Source organism: Danio rerio, chromosome 20, assembly GCF_052040795.2.
Source record: "Danio rerio strain M-AB ecotype USA chromosome 20, GRCz13ab, whole genome shotgun sequence".
In the NCBI taxonomy this organism is placed as follows: domain Eukaryota; kingdom Metazoa; phylum Chordata; class Actinopteri; order Cypriniformes; family Danionidae; genus Danio; species Danio rerio.
Window position 1 is genome coordinate 49,775,355 of NC_141040.1, and position 24,938 is coordinate 49,800,292.

The 24,938-nt window shown below is 39.0% G+C and overlaps 1 long non-coding RNA gene and 3 other non-coding genes across 4 annotated transcripts; 3 read left to right on the plus strand and 1 right to left on the minus strand.

Moving 5' to 3' along the window:
• Positions 1-539: 539 nt before the first annotated feature.
• Positions 540-24,341, minus strand: LOC141379452 (uncharacterized). Its single transcript, XR_015519200.1, has 3 exons — positions 23,792-24,341; positions 20,630-20,778; positions 540-2,347 (listed from the first exon to the last, which is right to left on the minus strand). It is a non-coding gene; the product is annotated as an uncharacterized LOC141379452 (long non-coding RNA).
• On the plus strand, positions 1,000-1,082 carry trnal-uaa (transfer RNA leucine (anticodon UAA)). Its single transcript has one exon. It is a non-coding gene; the product is annotated as a tRNA-Leu (tRNA).
• On the plus strand, positions 1,364-1,446 carry trnal-uaa (transfer RNA leucine (anticodon UAA)). Its single transcript has one exon. It is a non-coding gene; the product is annotated as a tRNA-Leu (tRNA).
• trnal-uaa (transfer RNA leucine (anticodon UAA)) lies at positions 13,148-13,230 on the plus strand. Its single transcript has one exon. It is a non-coding gene; the product is annotated as a tRNA-Leu (tRNA).
• Positions 24,342-24,938: the final 597 nt, after the last annotated feature.

The following is a 24,938-nucleotide window of genomic DNA, read 5'->3' on the forward strand; positions in this document are numbered from 1 at the left end:
GCTGCCCAATGCTGACCATTGTTGTTATGACCAGGATGGCTTAAAGGTGGTTAACGTATTGGAATTAAAGAAGTACTCACCCTTTTATTAATTAAAAAAAAAAACAAACAGTTGACTTCAATAATTTTTAATCCATTCAGCCAATATCTTGCTATGGTGGGGTCACATTTTAGTCCTCATGGGTTCAATCCCCAATACTGGTAAATAAAAAAAGAGGGTTTAATATGTTGAAACTCCTTCTTCTAAAAAGTGTGATTATTTAATGATTATATAAGAGAAGGATGGCTGAATTGTTAATGTTTTTGACTTAAACTTCAATGTACAAATGTTCTTGTGGGTTTGAACCCCATTCCTGGTAAAACATTTAAAATTGCTAAATGCAATGAAGCTTATGTTACCATTACCTGATAGACGCTCGTTGAGAATCTGATGCTGCCCAGTGCCAACCAATATATATATATATATATATATATATATATATATATATATATATATATATATATATATATATATATATATATATATTTTTTTTTTTTTTTAAAGGGCTGATTGTACAAATGTACTAGATTTAAACAGTTGATTTTACAAGACCAGGATGGACAAGTGGTTAAGATGTTGGACTTAAAATAAATTGGACAAATCTCCCTATGGGTTTAATGTCTCCTTCTGGGAAAAATAAAAAGATGTAGTCATGCAAGGGATCTTATATTACAATGATCACACTTTTAAAATGACCACAAGTTCAAGTTCTATTTATTTTTCTCACAACGAAAATAAACTTAAAATGAGTTCTCAAGCACACAAACTATGATGAAAATTTGCTCACCTGAACAACAAAGGTGAAGTTTTATCTTGTTCATGCAGCACACCTTTAGTCCTGTTATGCAATGACAAGGCTTTACAATGCATGTAGATGATTTGTTTGTCTTTTCTAGAGTAACTAATGCACAAGCTGTAATGACTCAAGCTTCTTCTGGTAATGGGTTGCAGAGGAACATGACCAGGATGGCCGAGAGGTTAAGGCGTTGGACTTAAGATCCAATGGACAAGTGTCCTCGTGGGTTCAAACCCCACTCCTGGTATATCATTTAATGCATTGAAGCTTGGATTACTTTGAGAGACTCTCATCAAGAATTTGATGCTGTTCAATGTTGACTGTTGTTATGACTAGGATGGCTAAAACAGCGCTTAAGGTGTTAGACTTAAAGAAACCCTCCATCTTTTTTGAAAAAGGCAGATTTTACAAGTGCAATGACAAGGCTTTACAATGCATTCAAGTGTTTTGTTTGCCTCTTCTAGAGTAACTGATGTGCAAGCTGTAAGGACTTCTCCTTCCTCTGGTAATAGGGAAGAATCTAACAAGACCAGGATGGCCGAGAGGTTAAGGCGTTGGACTTAAGATCCAATGGACAAGTGTCCTCGTGGGTTCGAATCCCGCTCCTGGTAACATCAAACATTTAAAAGCTTTCAATCAGTACAATGGTTTTGTTGGGTGAAATGACAATATACACACTGATGTTTGGGTACACATATACAATAAAATACATTACCATCATCACGCTTGCTTAGTTATGATGGGTTCAGAACCATAATATGGATAAAAGTTTCATTTAGGCTATAAAAGGCATTATCTTTATAAAATCATGATTAAAAACTACTTGCTTATAATATCACAAAATTTACTTCAGACATTACTCTATTTACCACATAAATTTGACATGTTTAACTTAACTGGCATCATAACTGCCTGTAAAACAACTCAAGATTAGCTTAGGATGGCAGCAGGAACACAATTCAACCAAAGGAATGGGTCAAAAATGACCATAGTGTGAAAGTCAAAGGCTTAAAACAAGTCTTTCATCAGCATTAATACCATATCAAGAATGGGTCACTATTGTATGCTATTCTTTTGTGATTTTACCTAAATGAATATTGAGTGTTTTAATTAGTGTCTCATCTTATTATAAAGCATAAGGCAAACGCCAGAAGTTCTGGCTTAATCTTCATGCACTCTTGCTGGACTTCAGCATATATTGACGTTGAGTCACTGTTCATCCCTCTCACAAGGCTTTCCTGAATACATCTGAATGTAATCACTCCAGGTCTGAAGCTGAACTGCTGACCATGCGTTTCTTCTGCTCTGGGAAGGAAGTCTCCTCCCAGTGGAAAAGCCATCACCTGTTGTCTATGCTGAGACATCATCTTTATGGCTGATTAGAGTGGTGATTACTTTCTGATAGGCTTTCCGTTGGGCTTGCCGGAGCTGGATCCACTGCAGCTCATTAGAAGAAGGCCACTGAAGTCTTACTAAGCACAACTCGCCGAAGGTTTGGCCTGTATAGTGCATCTGACAGCAAAAAAAAAAAAAAAAAAACCAGAAGAATGAGATTTTTGATGCTGGTTTCATCATTGTTTTCTAATCTCAACATCTTTCTGAAGTTCTTTGATCCAGTGTGGTTGAAAGACCGTCCAAAAGGGGCAACATTATACATTTTGATGAAATAGTATCATCATCTTCACAGTAGTCCACCTATGGTGTTGGTCAAAGGATTTAGTTCAAAACAAACACTTGCAATTGATTTTGGATGAGCACACTTGGTACACATTTAAAGGATTCATAGAATGAAGAGCTGGATATACCTATAGGCATAGCTGATTAATGACTGGACAAACACTGTTTTAATTTACTATAATCTTCTATGTGAAGCTGCTTTGACACAATGTTGTAAAAGCGCTATAGAAATAAAGATGAATCTAATTAATTTAAGAGACAGATTGACATACCATAGGGCTTAAACACCATTGTTTCCACATTCTCATGTCATTATTGCATGTGTAAAATTCTTTTGAAAAAACAATTGTTGGCCAATTTTAGCAAAACACAGACTCTGATGGTTCACACAAAATCCTTAAGTACCATGCGTGTAAACTTGCCAGGGGCGGACTGGGACTAAAAATATGCCCTGGCACTGTAGCCACACCAGCCCACATTACCACACCGACACAGCCCCATGCACGGACACTCACATTCACTACTTATATTGGTGTACAGATGGTGAAACAATATAAGCAGTACAATTTGTAATAGATATTTAAACATTCAATGTATGTGACAGGAACAAAAACAACCCATTTATAACAAATTTATATATGCAATCATTTCATTCATTATCTTTTATTTATTTATTCATTCTTATTATCTTTTCGGGTTAGTCCCTTAATTAATCTGGGATCAGCACAGCGGAATGAACCGCCAACTTATCCAGCATATGTTTTACGCAGCAGATGACCAAGCTGCAACCCACTGTGAAACCCCTATACACATACATTCACATACATGCACCACAGACAATTAAGCCTAACCAATTCACCTACAGCACATGTTTGGACTTGTGGGGAAAACCAGGAGGAAACCCACACGAACATGCAAACTCCACACAGAAACACCAACTAACTCAGCTGACGCTCAAAATAGCGACCTTCTTGTGCCCCTCCGCTGCCTCCTTTCATTTGCATTTGGCAGCGTTTGATTTTAGAGACATTTTTTTTTTGCTTTCTCTGAGCTATTCAGGACCGCCTTTCCTTTTTTATGGTCCATCTCTGACAATTAGCTTGTATTGCACTTACTGTTTGTTTGACATTCTTGCCAGATTTTGATTACATCCGCGTAACCTCTCATTGGGTCGGCCCATCTCGAAACCAGCCAGTCATTGCTGATTTGGCCAGTGCTTAACATTTATTATTATTACTATTATCATCATCATCATAATACTCACATCTTGCAAGAAATAAAAGCTGCCTGCATGTAAAAACAATACATATAAAAAATAAAAATAAAAAAAATAGCTGACCGGCCCACATTAAAAAAATGGTCCGGCCCTTCTGGCAATTGCCAGATGGCCAGTCCGCCCCTGAAATGTGCTGTAATTTTTGCATGTTTATGCACTGTGTCATATCAGTCAGCTCTTGCTGTGAATTTCTTGGAGTAAAGGAATACCAAAAAACTTCACATATACACTACCTGACAAAAGTCTTATCCTAGTTTTAGGAACAACAAATAATAACTTGACTTCTAGTTGATCATTTGGTATCAAAAGTGGCTCATATGAAAGGCGAATGCCTCTAGATTACTCTTATTTTACCACAATAAATTATGCCTTAATTTTTAATTATTTAATTAGGACAGTAAGGTCTGACTTCACCGAACAAAAATAAAGTACAGTAAAGAATATAAAGTCGTGGTGCAGTGGGAAAAGAATATATATTGTGTATGACTCCATCATGAGCTTGGAGGACTGCATCCATACATCTCTGCAATGACTCAAATAACTGATTAATAAAGTCATCTGGAATGGCAAAAATGGGTTCTTGCAGGACTCCAAGAGTTCATCACGATTATTTGGATTCATCTTCAATGCCTCCTCCTTCATCTTACCCCAGACATGCTCAATAATGTTCATGTCTGGTGACTGGGCTGGCCAATCCTGGAGCATCTTGACTTCTTTTGCTTTCAGGAACTTTGATGTGGAGGCTGAAGTACGAGGAGCGCTATCCTGATAAAGAATTTGCCCTCTCCTGTGATTTATCATGTTATGGCCAGCACAAATGTCTTGATACCTCAGGCTATTGATGTTGCCATCCACTCTGCAGATCTCTCGCAGGCCTCCATACTGAATGTAACCCCAAACCATGATTTTTGCTTCAAAAAACTTGACTGATCTCTGTGAGAATCTTGGGTCCATGCACGTGCCAATAGGTCTTCTGCAGTATTTGTGATGATTGAGATTCAGTTTAACAGATGATTCATCAGAAAAATCGATTTTCCAAATGATCTACTAGAAGTCAAGTGATTACTTGTTGCTTCTACAACTGGGATCAACGACAAGACTTTTGTCAGGTAGTGTATTTATGCAGGTCGATATTAATTCTGGTCTCTGTTTTCATATTCACACAATTTTGAATACATCTATGTCAGCACCTTTTTTTTTCAGTATAATTATACTAAACCCCTATATATCATTCACAACACAAAGTGGAGCTCATTAATATTCATGACCATTCCAAATATGGTCAAACCTGAGCTTTTCATTCTAGGGGTAACTCTTGAGCATGTGAAATGTTTTCTGGAGAATGTTTCCTCTTAAAGTGGCACGGTGGCAAGAAAGTCCTTGGTTCGAGACCCGGATGGGCCAGTCTGCAATTCTGTGTAGAGTTTGCATGTTTTCCCCATGTTCGCATGGGTTTCCTCCGGGTGCTCCAGTTTCCCCTACTGTCCAAAGACATGCGCTATAGGTGACTTGGGAAACCAAAAGTTGTCCACAGTCTATGAGTGTGAATGAGTGTGTATGGGTGTTTCCCAATACTGGGTTGCAGCTGGAAGGGCATCTGCTGGGTAAAACATATGCTTAAATAGTTGGCAGTTCATTCCACTGTAGCAACCTCTGAAACAGAGACAAATCCAAGGGAAAATGAATGTATGTTTGCTCTTAACTAAGCCACATGCCTTCTATGTAGATATTAGAGAACAATTTAACTAATTGAATCAATGCACTCTATGAGACATGATGTCACGACACAGAATCAAAGGAGAGGTATGTGCAGTTCAATCAATGTTTATTCACTGTTCAAACAAAGGCAGTCTGTCAGTAATTCAAATGAATCACACAGATCCGGTTCTTCAAAGTAAACTCAAGGCAAGCCCCCTTGGCCGGGGCGAGAGAAGGAAGGAGCCGATCGGTCCGAGCCCACCACAACAATGAGGGAACCACTGACCTCCGGGTGCTGATGGTCAGAGCACACAGTCAACAAGCGAGTAAGTAGCAGCGGTACTCACAACATACAACGATGCATACAGGAGGGATGATCGACAACCAGAACGAGGCAAGACGAGACAAATGATGATGAGATCTGTTTGTAGAGGAAAGACTGACACACGGATTGCTAATGCACAGAGTAACAATAATCTGACAACGGGAGGAGAAACAAAGGAGGTAGATATAGTGGTGTCAATAATGACAAAGCGGGAACAGGTGACTGCTGATCAGCGCTGACAACTGGTACGGGAAGACACAGAAGGGGAAAAAGATTGACAATTAACAAACCAGATTCATGACACATGAGGCACTTTTAAGGTTAACATGCTTCATGACTGATAAATTGTGCAATATCTGTAATGTAATTGAACGGAATCAAATCAACACTGAACTGACTTGAGCTGAATAATGACTCAATAGTCTGTTATCTAATCTAATTTCTGACAAAGCTAGCATCAGTGTTTCTGTCATTTTTGGCTGTTTATGGTGTGAGCATGATTTGCTAGTATCTTAAATGCATTTCTGGATAAATAATACTAACTTGACTTGATTTGACACTTGAGGCCTTTTCACGGGACAAACATTTTAGACTGAAATGCATTGAAATCTAAAGAGTAAAGCATCAATAACAGAAGCTCTAAGTTCACATGATTTAAATTTTAACTGAATTTGCTTCAGTCATTACTAGGGTCACATGGAATCTGCACGAGCAGAAATCTGCAGATTTTCGCAGTTTTGTCTCGTCATTTATTCTGTCTATTAGTAGATATATAACAGACTTGGGCGTCGCAGTGGCGCAGTAGGTAGTGCTGTCAACAGCAAGAAGGTCGCTGGTTCGATCCTCGGCTCAGTTGGCGTTTCTGTGAGGAGTTTGCATGTTCTCCCTGTGTTCGCGTGGGTTTGCCCCGGGTGCTCCGGTTTCCCCCACAGTCCAAAGACATGCGGTACAGGTGAATTGGGTAAGCTAAATTGGGTAAGCTAAATTGTCCGTGAATGTGTGTGTGGATGTTTCCCAGAGATGGGTTGCGTAAAAATGTGCTGGATGAGTTTTTAGTTCATTTCGCTGTGGCGAACCCGGATTAATAAAAGGACTAAGCCGACAAAAATTTGAATGACAGACTTGCCTTGCTTTAGATGGATTTGCATTGTAAAAACATTAAATAAAAGCTAGAAAGCTATTTTTTTATTTCATGTATTAAGTTTGTCATTACGAAATTGGGTCACACTTTACAATAAGGTTTATTAGTTAATGTTAATTAATGCATTTACTAACATGAACAATACATTTACTAGAGTATTTATTCATGTTAATAAACGTTAGTTAATGAAAATACAGTAGTTCGTTGTTAGTTCATGTTAACTCATGTTACACTAATGTTAACAAGCATGGACTTGGATGTTAAAAATTCATTAGTAAATGTTCAATTATGATTAATAAATGCTGTACAAGTGTTGTTTATGATTAGTTCATGTTAGTAAATGCATATTCTGCAGATTCTGTCTGGCCCTAGTGATTAGCAATGTTGTTTTTGAGCGCATTGACATGACATTCTGACAATAATCTGCAAATTATGCAGAATGAGGAAGAAAATAAATAGGACAATAAAGCATGAAGATATACAAATACTGTTGTACATAAATGAAACGTTCTGCAAATCTACTTTAAAGCAATGTAAATTGTGTTATTTACTACAGTGAAATAAATGAGCATTGAACACGTTACCACTTTTCTCAGAAACCATATTTCTAAAGGTGCTGTTGACTTGAAACTTTCAGTGGATGTTGATAGCATCCAAAGAAATCCATATATGCAAATTAAACAAAACGAATTAGTTAATAAATTATGTATAATAAAATTAAATGACGCAATGAAAAAGTATTGAACACATGAAGAATGGACGATGTAAAAAGGCAGTGAAAGCCCAGACAGCAGCTGAAATCTCTCAGTAGTTCTTCAGCAACCCTCTGCCCTTCGTCATTGTAAATTAATATCAGCTGCTTCAGTCCAACATCTACATTAGCAGAATGATGAGGATGAAACTAGAGTGGACATTTCAGCAAGACAATGATCCAAAACACAGCCAAGGAAACTCTTAAATGCTTTCAGAAAAAGAAAATCAAGCTGTAGAATGGCCCAACCAATCACCTGACTCGAATCCAATAGAAAATACAAAATAAAGCTCAGATTTGATAGACGAGACCCACAGAACCATTAAAATTCATACAATGCATCTATATAAAGTATAAAATAGATTTCAGTAGTTCCCCCACTGTATCGATTATTTATTATATAAATAAATTGGCTTCTATCTGACTTCAAAAGACATTACAAAATGTTTGTATGTGATGCTAATCTGCTCGTGCCAGAATCTTACATACATTCAATGACATATACAGCAGGTTGGTCTAGAAAGAGATTCAAAAATATCCAGCCAAAGACAAATGCGTCTTCTCATTAAAACCCTTTCAGAAGTGTCATCATCATCATCACCATCATCATCGTGGGTCAGGGAAACATTAGCCAGGACGAGCTCAATGTCAATGATGTCAAGGAACCGCAGCAGTATAATAGCTCTGCCATCTGAATGCCTCCAGGGCTCTTATCGACGTCTCTGATGATAAATGCGTCGGTAATGTGTGAGAAATGACAGACACTATTGCGGATGGGATTACACTGTGGCAAGGACGCGGTGTGAAAATATGCATCGCATTAACCTTATATTGAGCGCACTTATTATTGCACAGTTCATCTGAGTGGCCCATATGCTTGATGAGTCACTGTGCAGATAAACTACCTGAACCGTCAAACGCCGGACTGCAGCTGCTGAATGCAGAATGGGGATCCCCAGTGTTGCCAACGCAAGCTTCAAAAACAAGCCCTAAATATTATTCAAAAATGTATTATCATCACCTGCATCTATTTTCATATATACATGATCAATTAATAAGTCCCACATGAAAAACATACTATTGTAATTTAGAAAAAAATAGGCCCGGTCAGTACCTGAATAGGAGACAGCATGGGAAAACTAGATTGTTGCTGGAAGTGGTGTTAGTGAGACCAGCAGGGGACGCTTGACGCTCAACCTGCCGTCTGTGTTGGTCCTAATGCTCCAGTATATTGATAAGTATGTCAGTACAGTGAGTGTCGTCTTTTGGATGAGACGTTAAATCGAGGTTCTGATTCTCTGTGTTCTTTAAAAATGTCCTTCAAAAAAGAGTTGGGTTTAACCCTGGCATCCTGGCAAAATTTGTCCACTGACCTCTGTCCATCATGGCCTTTTTAACCTTTATTACTCTGGCTAAGTTCGAAACTGGCCACTACTTAGCAGGTACTGCATTTAAATTTAAATGTTAAATGCCGTTAGAAAAGTACGTTCTAAACAGTATGAATGCAAGCAGAATGGAACTCGGACGTACTTCATGCGCCATTTTGTCATGATCACATGACCTACCTGCGTGAGTTGCATCGTTTCACTGCCAATAATGAATTCTCTTGCGGGGCATCATGGAATAGTGTAGCGGATGTCACTTTAGAATCTGGCTGAAAATAGTTAGCCATCCGGGTACTTCTCGCATATTAATTTTCGAATTCTGTGAATTCTGACATATTATTTGGGAAAAAGTAAAAAAAAAAAAAACAGGAAAAAACTTAGGTTCAAAACAGGTATCCAAAATCGTGATCAAAATAGGCATCGTCAAACACAAAACAGCAATCCAAAAACAAAGCATCAAACAGAAAAACAAACAGAAAACAAGCGAAACTAAGACAAAGCTCCGGTACACACACATGACAAACCAATCAAAGACGCTGTTATGAACTAAATGTGCGAAGTATATTTATAGTCCATACAATCCTAGCAAACAGGCTACTGCTGGGAGTGTGTGATCAGAAAAATTGGAAACTGGTGTGTGCATAGCGGAATGTAGGGATTTGTAGTTCGTAACCAGTCTGTAGTTCACCAGTGTTCTCCCTCAGCATGGATTGCTGGCGATCATAACAGTTTGTTGTCATAGTGCTGACAGAGTGAGGGGTGTATGTTAGCCACGCCAAGTACCTCAGTCAGACATAATCTGAGAGTTGAACTAAAAACTGTCAGATTTCAATTAAAGATTACAAGGGCAAACTTTTTTTTTTCTCTTAATGACATTGTTCTCTCAATGAATTGTTCACCCAAAACTAGCAATATAAGCTAACAAGATCAACATGGTTAGTTTTGATTTCATGTGTACTTTAACAAAAAAATGCAAAAGTCGCGTATTTTAAGTGGACTTGGCAGCTCTGGGAATCCCGCCTTAGATGAGTGCCCTTTGAATAGACGGGCATTAATGAGCAATGACTCATTCTAGAAACCCCACTGGATGGGACTGGAGGTGATTCACCATGTGCGTCTGTGTGACACCCGAGGATGCCCTTCGGTCCAAACCCAGAACAGTTTCCTGCTGCGCATAGCTGGTGTTTCCACTGAGAGTTCATATAAGCACAGGAGGTTTGAGGTCGCGAGTCTGCTCGGGGTCCTTTTTTTGCCTTCATGTCTCATTAATTAGTAAGACTCTCTGATTACAGCCTTAGCTTTCCCTTATGGCTATTTTAAGTATGACTTACAGTTTGTGCGCCGCCCACTTTATGCTCTATATTTGTTCTTCAATCAAAACTGTTCTCAAAAGCACTGTTCTCGGCTTTCCTTTCTCATGACACACTGTTTATAAAAATAAGTGTATCTTACTAACTATATATATATATATATATATATATATATATATATATATATATATATATATATATATGATGTGCATTCACATTTCCACTTTTTTATGTTACATCCTTATTCCAAAATGGATTAAATAAATTTATTTTCTCAAAATTCTACACACAAAACCCTATAATGACAATGTGAAAAAAGAGTTTTTGAAATTGTTGCAAATTTATTACAAATTAAAAAACCAGGGGCCTCATGTATCAACGTTGCGTACGCACAAAAACTTTGCGTACGCCAGATTTCACGCTCAGAAACGCTCACGTTTGGATTTACTAACGATGAAATGAACGTGGGAATGTGCGCAGCTCCACGCCAGCTTTATGGCTGGCGTATGCACATTTTTTGTGCGTGTGTGTTTTATTTCCATTGGCGACTCCTAGAGGCAGTTGTGTTAAATTGCACTCTACAAAGTGTCTTTGAGCCGTGCAATGGCAGCTGTATGAGACAGGTTCATCTAGCAGGTATATAAAGTTTCCATACTATACAGTTGACCAGCCAAACATTAAAGCACAATTTGCAGCGGTCGCCTGTTTTCCCAATGTAATGTGAGTGATCGACTGCACGCACATTGCTCTAAAGGCACCATCTGAAGATAAATTTGCATGCGTGAATCAGAAACATTTCCATTCAATAAATGTGCAAATAAAATGTGATGCACAGACTTATTAATGATTCCTACTTGTCTTTCTCGTGATAAATAGTAGGCAAAATCTGATATGAGTAAGAGTATGAATTCATTTGACGCTGGATTCGAACCGAGTTCATGCTCAAACGTGTCAAAACATGTTGACATGCGTTTTACAAGCTGCGCCACTAAGACTATTGATGGCATTTCAACATTTACACCTATAAATCACATTATTTCTTTTTTTAATCCACAGTGCGATGTTCAGACCCAACTGTGTTAACCGCATCAGCTAAACTTTTTTCTTTTGTTGTTAATTCCGGAGGACAAACTAGCAAATAACACAGTTTTTCTCCGGTCTACCTCCGAAAGCAGCACCTCCAATTCAAATTCTGTTCAAAGTTTCTCTTCTTGCTTGCTTCTGCCATTGCTTTTTCGTTTGGTTTTGCCAAAGTAGAGTCATTAGCATATTCATACGATGGAGGAGGCAGGGAGGGGTTTTGCGCTCGTGCATGTTGTGCTCAGTTTCACGTTCATTCGGATGCGTACGCAGTGTTTCATACATCTGAACTTTTTTCTGCGTACGCACATTTACAGCTTTGTGCGTACACAGTGTTTTAGTAGGATTTCCACTCAAGTCTTAGTACATGAGGCCCGTGAAAACTCACATGTACATCAGTATTCACAGCCTTTGCTCAGTACTTGTTGCACCTTTGCCAGCGATTACAGCCTCAAGTCTTTTTGAATATGATGCCACAAGCTTGGCACACCTGCCTTTGGGAATTTTTGCCCATTCATCTTTGCAGTACCTCTCTCTATCAGGTTGGATGGGAAGCGACGGTGTACAGCCATTTTCAGATCTCTCCAGAGATGTTCAATAGGATTTAGGTCTGGGCTTTGGCTGGGCCACTCAAAGACATTCACCAAGTTGTTGTGAAGCCACTCCATTGATATTTTAGTGGTGTGCTTTGGGTCATTGTCCTGCTGGAAGATGAACCGTCGCCCCAGTCTGAGGTCAAGAGCACTCTGAAGCAGGTTTTCATTCAGGATGTCTCTTTACATTGCTGCATTCATCCTACCCTCTATCTTGACTAGTCTTCCAGTTCCTGTTGCTGAAAAGCATCCCCACAGCATGATGCTGCCACCACTATTATTTTAGTGTATCTAATGATGCCAGATTCTATCTGCTTCTGCATTTCTCTAATGATAATAATAATTAAACATTTCATTACATTTTATTTTTGGAAGATATCTTAAGCACTCACACATGCGCATCACATGTAGTGTACATTTTATCAGTTAATCAGCTCATTAAAAGTTATTAAAGTGTGTAAAATAACAAATTACAAATACAAAAATTACTGTAGTTGGGTAGATTTTCTTAGGAATTGTACTTCACTGAGTAGCTTATGTACTTTTGCTTGAGTAAAAGTTCTGATACTATTACTGCTCTATTCCCTTAAAAAAACAACACAATTTTAATTTATTTATTTATTTAGTTTATTGCTCTTGTAAGCTATTTTAAACTAGTAAACATGGATTTATTACATATACAAACTTCAAATTGGTGATGTGAGGATTTCATTGTTATATGGCATTTGAAAACAATAAAAAAAATGACAGCACAGCATGTGAAAATACTAAGATATACCCTGTCGGAATAGTTCCATAGCAGGAAAGGGATAAAGTCTGTATTGTGGGGAAATTGTGGCTTTTATATGCACATTCGCGTATGTTAAAAACAATAATATGATGAAAACTGTTTTTCAGACATGCTATGTGGTACCTGATTTGAGGTTAGCATTAGCATCTTCAACTAAAGCAAAAAATGATGGAAAATATCAACTCTATTATTGTCAACTCTGTTAGTGGTTTAAAATGCTCTACAAAAACAATACTTGATAACAAAATCAAATGTTTCCCATCATATTTCAGCTTCTTTAAGTATAACCAGGATGGCCGAGTGGTTAAGGCGTTGGACTTAAGATCCAATGGACAAATGTCCTCGTGGGTTCGAACCCCACTCCTGGTAAAAACAAATGTTTAAATGATGCAATTGATCTTGTATTACAATCATCATATATTGTGCATACGCTCGACAAACTATTTGTAGAAACAAAAACCTCTCTCCTCTTTACTCTAGCACTTAATTCTCTGAGCTCTCTCAAGTTTCTTTGTATAATCACTCATTGTATTGCCTTCTTGTTGAATTTCTGAATGCCTCTTCAATAGTCGCTTTTGGGCAAAAGCATCTGCTAAAGGGCTAAATGTAATGTAAACACATTTATTCTTGAAGCTGGATATTGGTAGAGGACGTGCCAAAATCACTAATTGAGATCCAAAGTATGGACGTTAATAGTGGATACACAAGTTGCTTTGGTTAAATTGCACACAGTAGCTACAGCATTTTTTTACAGCACACATTTTTACAGCACATAACTGCGGGTTCATTTTGCATATCTTGAGAAAAATCTAACTTTTTTTCTTTTGTTTTGCCTGTTCATCCTGTATAAAACAACAGAAGAAGAAAGAAAACGTGGAGGCTGCTAAATCAGAATGTGATATTTGGTAAAACATATGTGTGAGAAGAAGTATTAAAAATAAAATACTATAATATTTTACCTACTTGACAGGAAATGATAAGAACAAACATTAATGTTGGTGAGATTCTGTCTCAGTTTGGCCAATCTCAAACACTTTTTCTATTTGTTTTCCCTCTCTTTCGCTCTTCTGCCCGATTTGTTATAATGTTGGACAGTCTAACACACTCTAAATGTTTTGGTTCCAGTAAGATCAACTAATACAGCCCAAAACATGACAATATTTGATAATTTTCACCAGCAGTAATCACATTAATAAGCAAGTTTCCAGTTGGTGCAGTGGCATTGTTTATATTTTGCTCTCCTAAATGGCTGACTTCTGACATGTCTCTCTTCTGCTTGATTTGTTATAACGTTTGGCACTCTGAAGCACTCTAAATGTTTTGTTTTCTTTACGACCAATTATTGCAGCCCAAAACGTGACAGTATTTGATCATTTCAGCAGCAGTAATCACATTAATATGCAAGTTTCCTGTTGGTGCAGTGGCATTGTTTACATCCTGCTCTCCAAAATGGCCGACTTCTGAAACCTCATGAAAATACTCTATTGATTGGACTATCACAGTTTACATTTTGGCCAAAATCATTTATTTGATGATAATTGATCATTTTCACCAGCAGTAATCACATTAATATGCAAGTTTCCAGTTGGTGCAGTGGCATTGTTTACATTCTGCTCTCCAAAAAGGTAGTTTTCTGACACGTCTCTTTTTCTCTCTTCTGATTTGTTATAAGGTTGGACAGTTTAACACACTCTAAATGCTTTGTTTCCAGTAAGATCAAGCAGTACAGCCCAAAAAAAGCATAATATTTTATCATTTTCACCAGTAGCAATTACATTAATATGCAAGTTTCCAGTTGGTGCAGTGACATTGTTTACATCTTGCTCTGCAAAATGGACGACTTCTGAAACATCATAAAAATACTCTATTGATTGGACTATCACAGTTAACAGTTTGGCCAATATTGGATCATTTATTTGATGACATTTGATCATTTTCAGCAGTAATCCAATTAATATGCAAGTGTCCAGTTGGTGCAGTGGTATTGTTTACATTCTGCTCTCCAAAATGGCTGACTTCTGACATGTCTCTCTTCTGCTTGATTCGTTTGGCACTCTGAAGCACTCTAAATGTTTTGTTTTCTTTACAACCAATTAGTACAGCCCAAAACATGACAATATTTGATCATTTCAGCAGCAGTATTCATATTAATATGCAAGTTTCCAGTTGGTGCAGTGGCATTATTTACATCCTGCTCTCCAAAATGGCCGACTTCTGAAACCTCATGAAAATACTCTATTGATTTGACTATTATAGTTTACATTTTGGCCATTGTTTGATCATTTATTTTACAATAATTGATCATTTCAGCAGCAGTAATCACATTAATATGCAAGTTTCCAGTTGGTGCAGTGGCATTGTTTACAGTCTGCTCTCCAAAAAGGCCGATTTCTGACACATCTCTTTTTCTCTCTTCTGATTTGTTATAAGGTTGGACAGTTTAACGCACTCTAAATGTTTTGTTTCCAGTAAAATCAAGCAGTACAGCCCAAAATACCACAATATTTGATCATTTTCACCAGCAGTAATCACATTAATATGCAAGTTTCCAGTTGGTTCAGTGACTTTGTTTACATTTTCAAAATGGTCAACTTCTGAAAGGTCATGAAAATACATCACAATTTACAGTTCGGCCAATGTTTAATTATTTCTTTTGACAATAATTTATCATTTCAGCAGCAGTAATTACATTAATATGCAAGTTTCCAGGTAGTGGCATTGTGTACGTTCTGCTCTACAAAATGCTCTCTTCTGTTTGATTTGTTATAACGTTTGGCACTCTAAAGCACTCTAAATGCTTTGTTTTCTTTACGACTAATTATTACAGCCCAAAACATGACAATATTTGATCACTTTCAGCAGCAGTCAGCCATTTCTTCAAAACGGCCAGTCTAACACACTCTAAATGTTTTGTTTCCAGTACGATCAATCTATACAGCCCAAAATAGCACAATATTTGATCATTTTCACCAGCAGTAATCACATTAATATGCAAGTTTCCAGTTGGCTTAGTGACATTGTTTACATCCTGCTTTCCAAAATGGCCGACTTCTGATAGGTCATGAAAATATTCGATTGATTGAACCATCAGAGTTTACAGAAGTCATACAATTATTTGAGACATTTACACATGTACATAGCATATGTGTGAATGTACAATGTCATATCAACTTTGTGTGTGTCGTTTTATTCTCTGTGTATTCAGCAAGTGTTGTTGCATCAGTGGCCTGTTTAAAGCACACTCGTGCAGCTTTACTGTTTAACAAATCAACCAGCATCATCCAAGATATAGTCTTCAACCAACAACAAGCAGGACAGGTCGCTTGGCTCAGTGAGCTGCAAAGAGCGAGGGAGACTAATGAGGGATCTGGAGTGTTTTCCCTGTTGGCTACAACTCACACCCTACCTGTTGATTCAGACAGACATGCAGCAAAACAGGTCATATTGAAAGCACCAGTGTTTGCCAATGCATTTCAGTGTCTTACTCTGGTATGGCAGGTTGACTGTAAAGATACTGCTCTTAATTAGGTGACTTCATGAGTCCTAAATTACTGTACACTCACAAAAAGGTTGTTCATTCAAAGTACTTATATAAAATGAGCTGAAACAACAAAATTCTTGAGGTGTTTGAGACAACTTAATTGATTTATGTACATATGTTCAGCTTATGGTAATAAGTTAACAATGCATTCATGTTGTACAAATCAGTTGTGTGGAACCCAGCATTTTTTACAGTGTATGCTCTTGAAAAACTCCTTCATGCTGTTCCAACTACAAACTTAAGTGGATTGAACATAAAACAATTAATCCAGCAGGCACAGGACATCAACATCACGTCAGATTTAGGTTTTACCTCAACTTCGTGGGGACGTTGCATTTTGTTTGGAAATAAAAATTGGTTGATGTCCAAAGTCTGTCCTAAAATCAACCAAATACAACGTCTAATAATGTTACAGCTTGATGTTGTGTGGACTTAACCACTACCCTGCTGAAAAAAAACAGCTTAAACCAGCCTAGGCTGGTTGGCTGGTTTTAGCTGGTTGACCAGGCTGGTTTTAGAGCGGTTTTGGCCATTTCCAGCCTGGTCTTAGCTGGTCAGGCTGGGAGATGACCAGCTAAAATCAGCTTTACCAGCTTAGCCAGGCTGGGAGCCCAGCCAAAACCAGCTATGTCCAGCTTAAACCAGGCTGGTCAAGCTGGTTTAAGCTGGATTTAGCTGGTCATTTTCCAGCCTGACCAGCTAAGACCAGGCTGGAAATGGCTGGAAACCAGCCTGGAAATGGCCAAAACCCCTCTAAAACCAGCCTGGTCAACCAGCTTAAACCAGCCAACCAGCCTAGGCTGGTTTAAGCTGGATTTTTCAGCAGGGTATGATATCTGTCAGACGATGGCTTGATAGCCATACCTGACAAATTTGAGTAATAGTCACTTTTCAACAAAACCTAAAATCAACCAAATATCAACATCTGACGTAGATATCCAACGTTAAAATAACGTTGTTCTTAAACTCTGGCTAGACATGAAATTTTGGTCACCTGACGTCATGACATGAATTGGCATTTAAATTTAATTGAAAAAATAAACACGACATTGGGTTTGACATAGCCCTCGCCGTGGTGTCGGCTTCGCTGAGGTGCACCTCTCAAAAAATGTAACTACACGGCGCAACAATGCGTAAGCTCTGTGATTGGCCGGCTTGGTAGCGCTAACGAGTGTGGGCGGGACCGAGAGTTGCGCTAGCCCGATGGAGCGATTGTTTAAAAGTGTGGAGTCCTGTGAAGGAGCTCCGGATGGAAAGTTTTGTTTTGTGTTTACCTCATGGTTAAAGTTGTTGCACATCCACTGATTCCTGCCTCAAAATGAGGTTTGAACCAAAACCTTTGAAAAAAGGTGAGAAAGTTTAAAACCGCTTGTACATTAAGGAAGCGTTCAGAAAAACTAAAACACCAGCAAAGAAACTCAACACAGAGGAACTTAAACACCTAACTGCCAGCTAGCATTTCAGAAGTGTTATTGCAGAGCAACAGGAACAGCGCGCAGAAATATAAATGCACAGCTACGCGCATTGCATGCGCCGTGGGTCACGCCGATCACTTGACGCAGAAGTATAAAAAAGGATTTACAATGCGGTCTCTGTCGCCATCTTGTGGCAGAACCTCAACCGTCACTTTCTTTGGTCAGCTCAGCCAGGCTAATGATGGCCGATGCACTGAATCCGATGCTCCGAAATAAAATATTTTAAAATAGCCATTATGCTCATAAATAAACAGCATACTTGCAATCTAAACAACTACATTCTCAACTAAAAAAGTCTCAAAAGTACATTATGTTGTCCAACAGCTGCAATATTTGTCAAACTGTAGAGTGTCCTCTGCTTGTTGCTGCATGTAGGTGGAGTAATACACAAGAGTGAACGGTGAAGAGGCTGTACAAGTGCTGTTTTTTGCAGAATATCGCACAGCTATCCGATTCAAGAACCAGACAGAACTGTTGTATAAAATGTTGTGAAGTTTATTTATGAACTAATTTCGAGAGGATCCCGTGCTTATGATTGCTTGCAGCCGACCCCGCATTATTCAATTTAGGATTCACCAATCAGAGGATTCCTAAGCCACTATAAATACCCTAAGTTCCATATCACCACTATCTTCATATTGAAGAATCCCCCCTTCCACCCCTGCTCCTCCTCCTTTCCTAGATGGGTGACACGGTGGCCCAGTTGTTAACACTGTTGCCTCACAGCAAGAACGTAACTGATTCTAGTTCTTACCAAGCCAGCCAACGTTTCTGTGCGGAGTTTACACATTCTCCCCGTGCTCACCTGGGTTTACCCAGGGTCCCCCGGTTTCCTCCCACCATCCAAAAACATGCAACTTAATTTAATTGACTAATCCAAATGGGCACCATAGACACGCTCCTAGTAAATAGTTATTTTCAAGAGCAATCACTATCTGTTCATTAGCTATTACAACAGAGCTCAAACTCCCCTCTTGCCTTGCAAACAGAGAGCCCCAGGCTCGAGGATCTTATGAGCTCAGGGCTCTCTCCCAGGACAACATGCCAAACAAGCTTTATAATCAATCATCAGCTAAGTGTGAACTCTTGAAACATATGTTCTCACGTTAGATTCATCTGACTTTATATGTATAGCCCATGAATGACAAATAATTGAACGTATGCTTAGAAACCTTACTGTAATCCTAACTAATCGGGAGTATTTTTAGAAGGGCACATTTTACTCATACAATAGATACTTTTACTCAGCAACATTGTTTTTTTGTGTCTAGTAATAGTACTTTTTCTTGCGTAAGATTTTTTCAGTACTCTCAAGAAATTCAACAGGAGCTGCTGTAAATGTTGACCATAAACCTTCAAGCTCGCATGATGCAAAGTGACCTGCAGGGAGAGATTGATATCTGCAGTAATTTGAGTGGGTTTTCTGCCCGCGCCGAGCAAGACGTGGCATCAAGTCAAGCCTCATTACAAGCATTAGTCAAACATTTATGCCTGCTGCTCCCAAGATCAAAACCAGACACACAAACAGTACATTTCTCTCCCGGAAGGCATTACGGCAAATTCAACACCATTAAGAGTCCAGAAAACAATACTGTCACAATGCAACAACACTCTAGCCCAAGTCTTTTTTTATCCTGTAATCGTGCTTTTTCCACCTCCGCATGCATGAATGATGTCATCGCTGGCAGAAGGAGGAGGTTTTGATTATTTTGTTTATCACCGGAGATATTATTCACATTCTCATGCGTGTTTTCTACAGTAATTGTCACCGTTGCATTGGCTTGTGATTAATGAAACGCCCCGGTGGATCTTCTTTCGTGCCGCTTTTTGACTTTGCCAGCTGAACACAATGTCAAAGTTAATGGAATGTCAAGGAAATCCTTCAAAATCTGGATAATCTGTGATATCTAAATCTTTCCACTAAAACCACCCCGGGCCCGTTATGACTTGGCAGTCAAAAGAGGAAAAGGATAACAAGCGGCAAAACATGCTTGGCTTGAAGACGAGAGAGAGAAAAGAGCACATCTTCTGCTGGATTTCACCTGTCAGACGAACGCTAAAGCTCAACATGCCGGCGTGAAATGCTCGCAGACATAAAAGAGAGGAAGATATGTGGAAATGATTTAGTTGCATTGCTCATGTTCTTGGATTGGACGTTTAGGATGTTATATAATTGATTTTTGTTTTTAGGTAATGTGCATACGACACTTTTTGTTGAAAGTGAAAGTTTCTTTATGACCTTTGTTAGCTTTAATGCACTCAAAATCTGCTTTGAATTTGAATGTGATGGTCATAACATATCTTTAAGTAAGTGTTTCTCAACCACGTTCCTGGAGGACCACCAGCTCTGCACATTTTTTATGCCTCTATAACCAAGCACACCTGATTCAGATGATCAGCTCATTAGCAGAGACTGAAAGGCCTGTAATAGGTGTTTGAGACAAAGGAGACATCCAAAACATGCAGTGCTGGTGGTCCTCCATGAACATGGTTGAGAAACACTGTTTAACAGTATACTTCTGACCATGGACCACAAAACCAGACATAAGTGTAAATTTTTGGAAATTAAAATTCATTCACTCATTTTCCTTTGCTTAGTGCTTTATTTATCAGTGGTCACCACAGCGGAATGACCTGGCAACTATTCCAGCATATGTTTTATGCAGCGGATGCCCTTCCAGTTGTACCCCAATACTGTGAAACACCTATACACTCTTATTCATGCACTACAGCCAATTTAATTTCAACTCACCTATAGCGCATGTGTTTTGACTGTAGAGGAAACCCACGCCAACACGGAGAGAACATGCAAACTCCACTCAAAAATGCCAACTGGCCCAGCCGAACCAGCAAACTTCTTGCTTTGAGGTGACCGTGACAACCACTAAGCCACCGTGCCACCTGAAATAAAGATTTATACATCATATAGGTCAATATTTTGTTATTTGAAGGTTCATTTAAAGTTTTCCAAAATAAGTCCTGGCAAAGCACGTTACTAATAACAAATATTTGTTGTTTATTAAAAATTTTGTTTTGGTGTACATTATTTGAAGGAATTTTACCACATATATTATTTGAAAATTTATATATTTTAATTTTAAGAAATTTCGGAATAAAGTTAAGTTAATAATTTTGACCCATACTCAGTATTTTGGGGGTATTCACACAAATATACCTGTTCAACCTAATACTAAATGGGCACCTATGATGAAAATCATCTTTTGTAAGCTGTTTGGACAGGACTGTGTATAGTGTGCCCACGGTCATATTGGGGTGATGTAAAGACATTAAGTCTCTTTTTTTCAATTTTCTGACGTTTAAATAGGATACAAATCCCTTCCATTTTGAGGCATTTGTATGAGTGCAGTTTCCCCGCCCACCAAATTGATTGACAGCCATGTATTAACATGGCTTCGTATAATCTTATTAACAAGACAAAACATGTGCAAAACAATAAAGACAGTAAAATAGTTGCATAATTCTTCAACACAACCACATAGTGTCAGTCCAATTATAAAAGAGGATGCTTTAACCCTGGTTTGTGGACATTAAATCAGGCTTATTTTGTACATTAACATAACAGATATCCATACAGCAATGGATATTAACATGTATCCTGTCACATTTGCAGTGCAAAAACATTGCAAAGCTAAACGTGCATGTATGTGTGTGTGCAATAACGACTCATCGTTGCAGAAAGGCTTGAAATAACTCCACAACAAAAATATAAATAACAGTTGGGAAAGTGTTTACTGTATTGAAGGAGAGCTCTTTATTCTTGTATGTCACTGTGCTGTACATCTAAAGGCTACATTTATTAAAGTTAGCTCTCTGCAACTCTCACATGGTTTTTCTACTGAAGCTAGGGCTGCGGCCGGTCAGTACCTGGATGGGAGACCACATGAGAAAGCTAGGTTACTGCCGGAAAGGGTTTTAGTGAGACCAGCAGGAGGCGCCCAACCTGCAGTCTGTGTGAGTCCTAATGCCCCAGTATAGTGAAGAGGACTCTATACTGCTCAGTGAGCACCGTCTTTCGGATGAGACGTTAAACCAATGTCCCAACTCTCTATGGCCGTTAAAAAAGAGTGAAAGAAAAAGAGTAGGAGTTTCATTCTGGCCAAATTTGCCCACTGGCCTCTGTCCATCATGACATCCTAACCATCCCCATATTATAACTGGCTTCATCACTCTGTCTCCTCTCCACCAATTAGTTGGTATGATTGCAGAAAATAACTATATAACTGTAGGGAATTTATTATTATTATTATTATTATTATTATTAAAGAAATACTGAGAGATCTCTGTGAATCTGACACGCACATGGGAACGGTGGGCGGGGAGAACCAGCTCGTTTGCATTAAAGGCACAGGCAACAAAAACAGCTACAATGTTAAAACAGCTCACATTTTGCCAGATTTAAAAAGCTATAATAAATAATCTGATGGGTATTTTAAGCTAAAACTTTACCGACACATTCTGGAGATGCAGAAGGCTTATAATAAAATCTTGAAAAAGGGGTAAAATAGTTGTCCTTTAAGATTTTGTGGTCTCTGTCACATTTCAGCTATAGTGTAGCCTACATGATTTGTAGCTATTCACTAATGAGTGAATCTGCATAGCAAGCGCAGGATGTCAACATGACATCAGTTTGACGTTGTACCCAATGTCATAGGGATACTGCATTTTGCTTGGAAACGAAAATCAGGTTGACCTTCGAAGCCAAAATCAAGCTGACTTTAATGTCCAACCTAAAAATCAACCAAATATCAACGTCTAATGATGTTACAGCTTGATGTTGTGTGCATGTCACCACTATGATGTCTATCAGACGTTGGATTTTGCCATACCTGAATAAATGTCAATCAATGTAAGAGGAATCAATATGATGTTGGTTTAAGATGTTGGCTCGACGTTGGATTTTGGTCACTTTCCAACACAACCTAAAATCAACCAAATATCAACGTCCTTTGACGTCGCTATTGGACATCACAATAACATTGTCCTTAGACACTGGCTCGGCATTGAATTTTGGTCACCCGATGACCTTAATCTAACCTAATATTAACGTCTTATGATGTTGTGTGCCAGCTGGATGATTTCATATATATATATTTCATATATATATTCGGATGGTAGGGTCAGAATTTGGCGTCAACAACATGAAAACATGGATCCATCTTGCACTGAATCAATGGTTCAGGCTGATGGTGATGGTGTAATAGTGTGGGGGATATATTTTTGCCAAACTTTGGGCTCATTAGTACCAATTGAGCAACGTGTTAATGCTGCAGCCTACCTGAGTATTGTTGCTGACCATGTCCATCCCTTTATGACCACACTGTACCATCTTCTGCTGGTTACTTCCAGCAGGATAACACGTCATGTCAAAAAGCGCAAATCATCTCAGACTGGTTTCTTGAACATGACATTGAGTTCACTGTACTCAAATGACCTCTACAGTCACCAGATCTCAATCCAATAGAGCACCTTTGGGATGTGGAGGACCGAGAGATTCACATCATGGATGTGCAGCCGACAAATCTGCAGCAACTGCGTGATGCTATCATGTCAATATGAACCAAAATCTCTGTTGAATCTATGCCATGAAGGATTAAGGCAGTTCTGAAGGCAAAGGGGGGTCCAATCTGGTACTTGTAGGATGTACCTAATAAAGTGGCCGGTTAGTGTATATAAAAAGCCTACATTTCAAAGAATTATAAAAAGGTGCATAATAGGTCCTCCTTAAGTCACAGCACGTCACACCTGTATTCTCTCACATTGCAAGCCAATAAAAAACAACATGTAGTTTACAGTGACAAACATTTAGGATGACGTGTGCACCCAAGAAACAGCAGAGTGTGAATGTGTGTCAAGCTGGAAAAGTGTCACTTTATGAATAAGTTAGAAGGCAAACCTCGGCTGTTGACCTTCTGATGCCTCAGAGACTTCTTTCTGCCTGAGCAAAGATCACATCACCATAAAAATGCTTTAAAGTCGAACATGAAACATTTCACTTCCATTCTGCGCAGTGTAAAAAGTAGGACCAGACTTGAATTTGTCCTAGGGGGATTGATTGGATGGTTGAGATTTGCTATTGGTGGATCTCATGTGATTGACAGGTTATTTCCCCGCCTTCTCTTTGGTAAACACATCAGACACAAGTGTGCCGCAAGCCTGCGTTTGAGTGAAGGTCTCGGCCGTTAGATCGCCCCCTGGGGGCTGGCTGCAGTACAAGTCATAAAGCCCGCCTCCTCCGTGTTAATGAAGGAGACTTGAGCCCAAATAAAAAAAATTATTACACTTGCAATAAAATGTCCCGAAAGATGGTTCTGGTCGATTAAGGCACTGGTTATTGTGCTGAAATAGGTGCAGATCTTCATTTTTGTAAACAGTTTGTTTTTAGCAGTAATTTAATGCTGGGCGTGTCATCGTGATTGACAGCTGTGATTGACAGTTTCTCAAAGCAGCGCGTCTGTGCTTCGGCAGGAGACTGAAGTGTTATTATTCGATTTCTGTGTTATTTTACCATGACAAAATGAGTTCAGCAGTAAACCATAGTTTCTGACATACATGATCCTGGTGGAACACTGTTTATTCGCTAAGGTCAGGGCTTTTTTCGGGCTTTATTAGTTTGCTGATACATGCCTAGCCACCCAGATGGCAAAATACACTCGCCAAAATACATTCGGCTAGATTCTCGCCTGCCGGAGACTTACCCCTCAGAGCTCAGACTGACTACCTCTGCTGGACCTACTCCGGATGCCTGGACTCACTGCCCGATTCCAGCCCGAGTCAATCGAGCCAGATGCGGCGGCCGAGCGAGCCGGCGCTGCCGCATGCGAGCCGGAATCAGCCCGCCACGCCGCGAGTAGGTTATGCGCTGCGGCCCGGAGCTGGCGCGATTGAATATAAAAAACCCTCATATTTGTTAACGTTATTACATCCATTTGTGTTGATATGACAGCAAACGCATGCTGAGAAGTTCGGGGGGGGCGTGGTTTATTTTACATAAAGCGTTTGGTTGGAAGCTCGACTCCGCTCATTTTCGCGGCTCCTCCTCT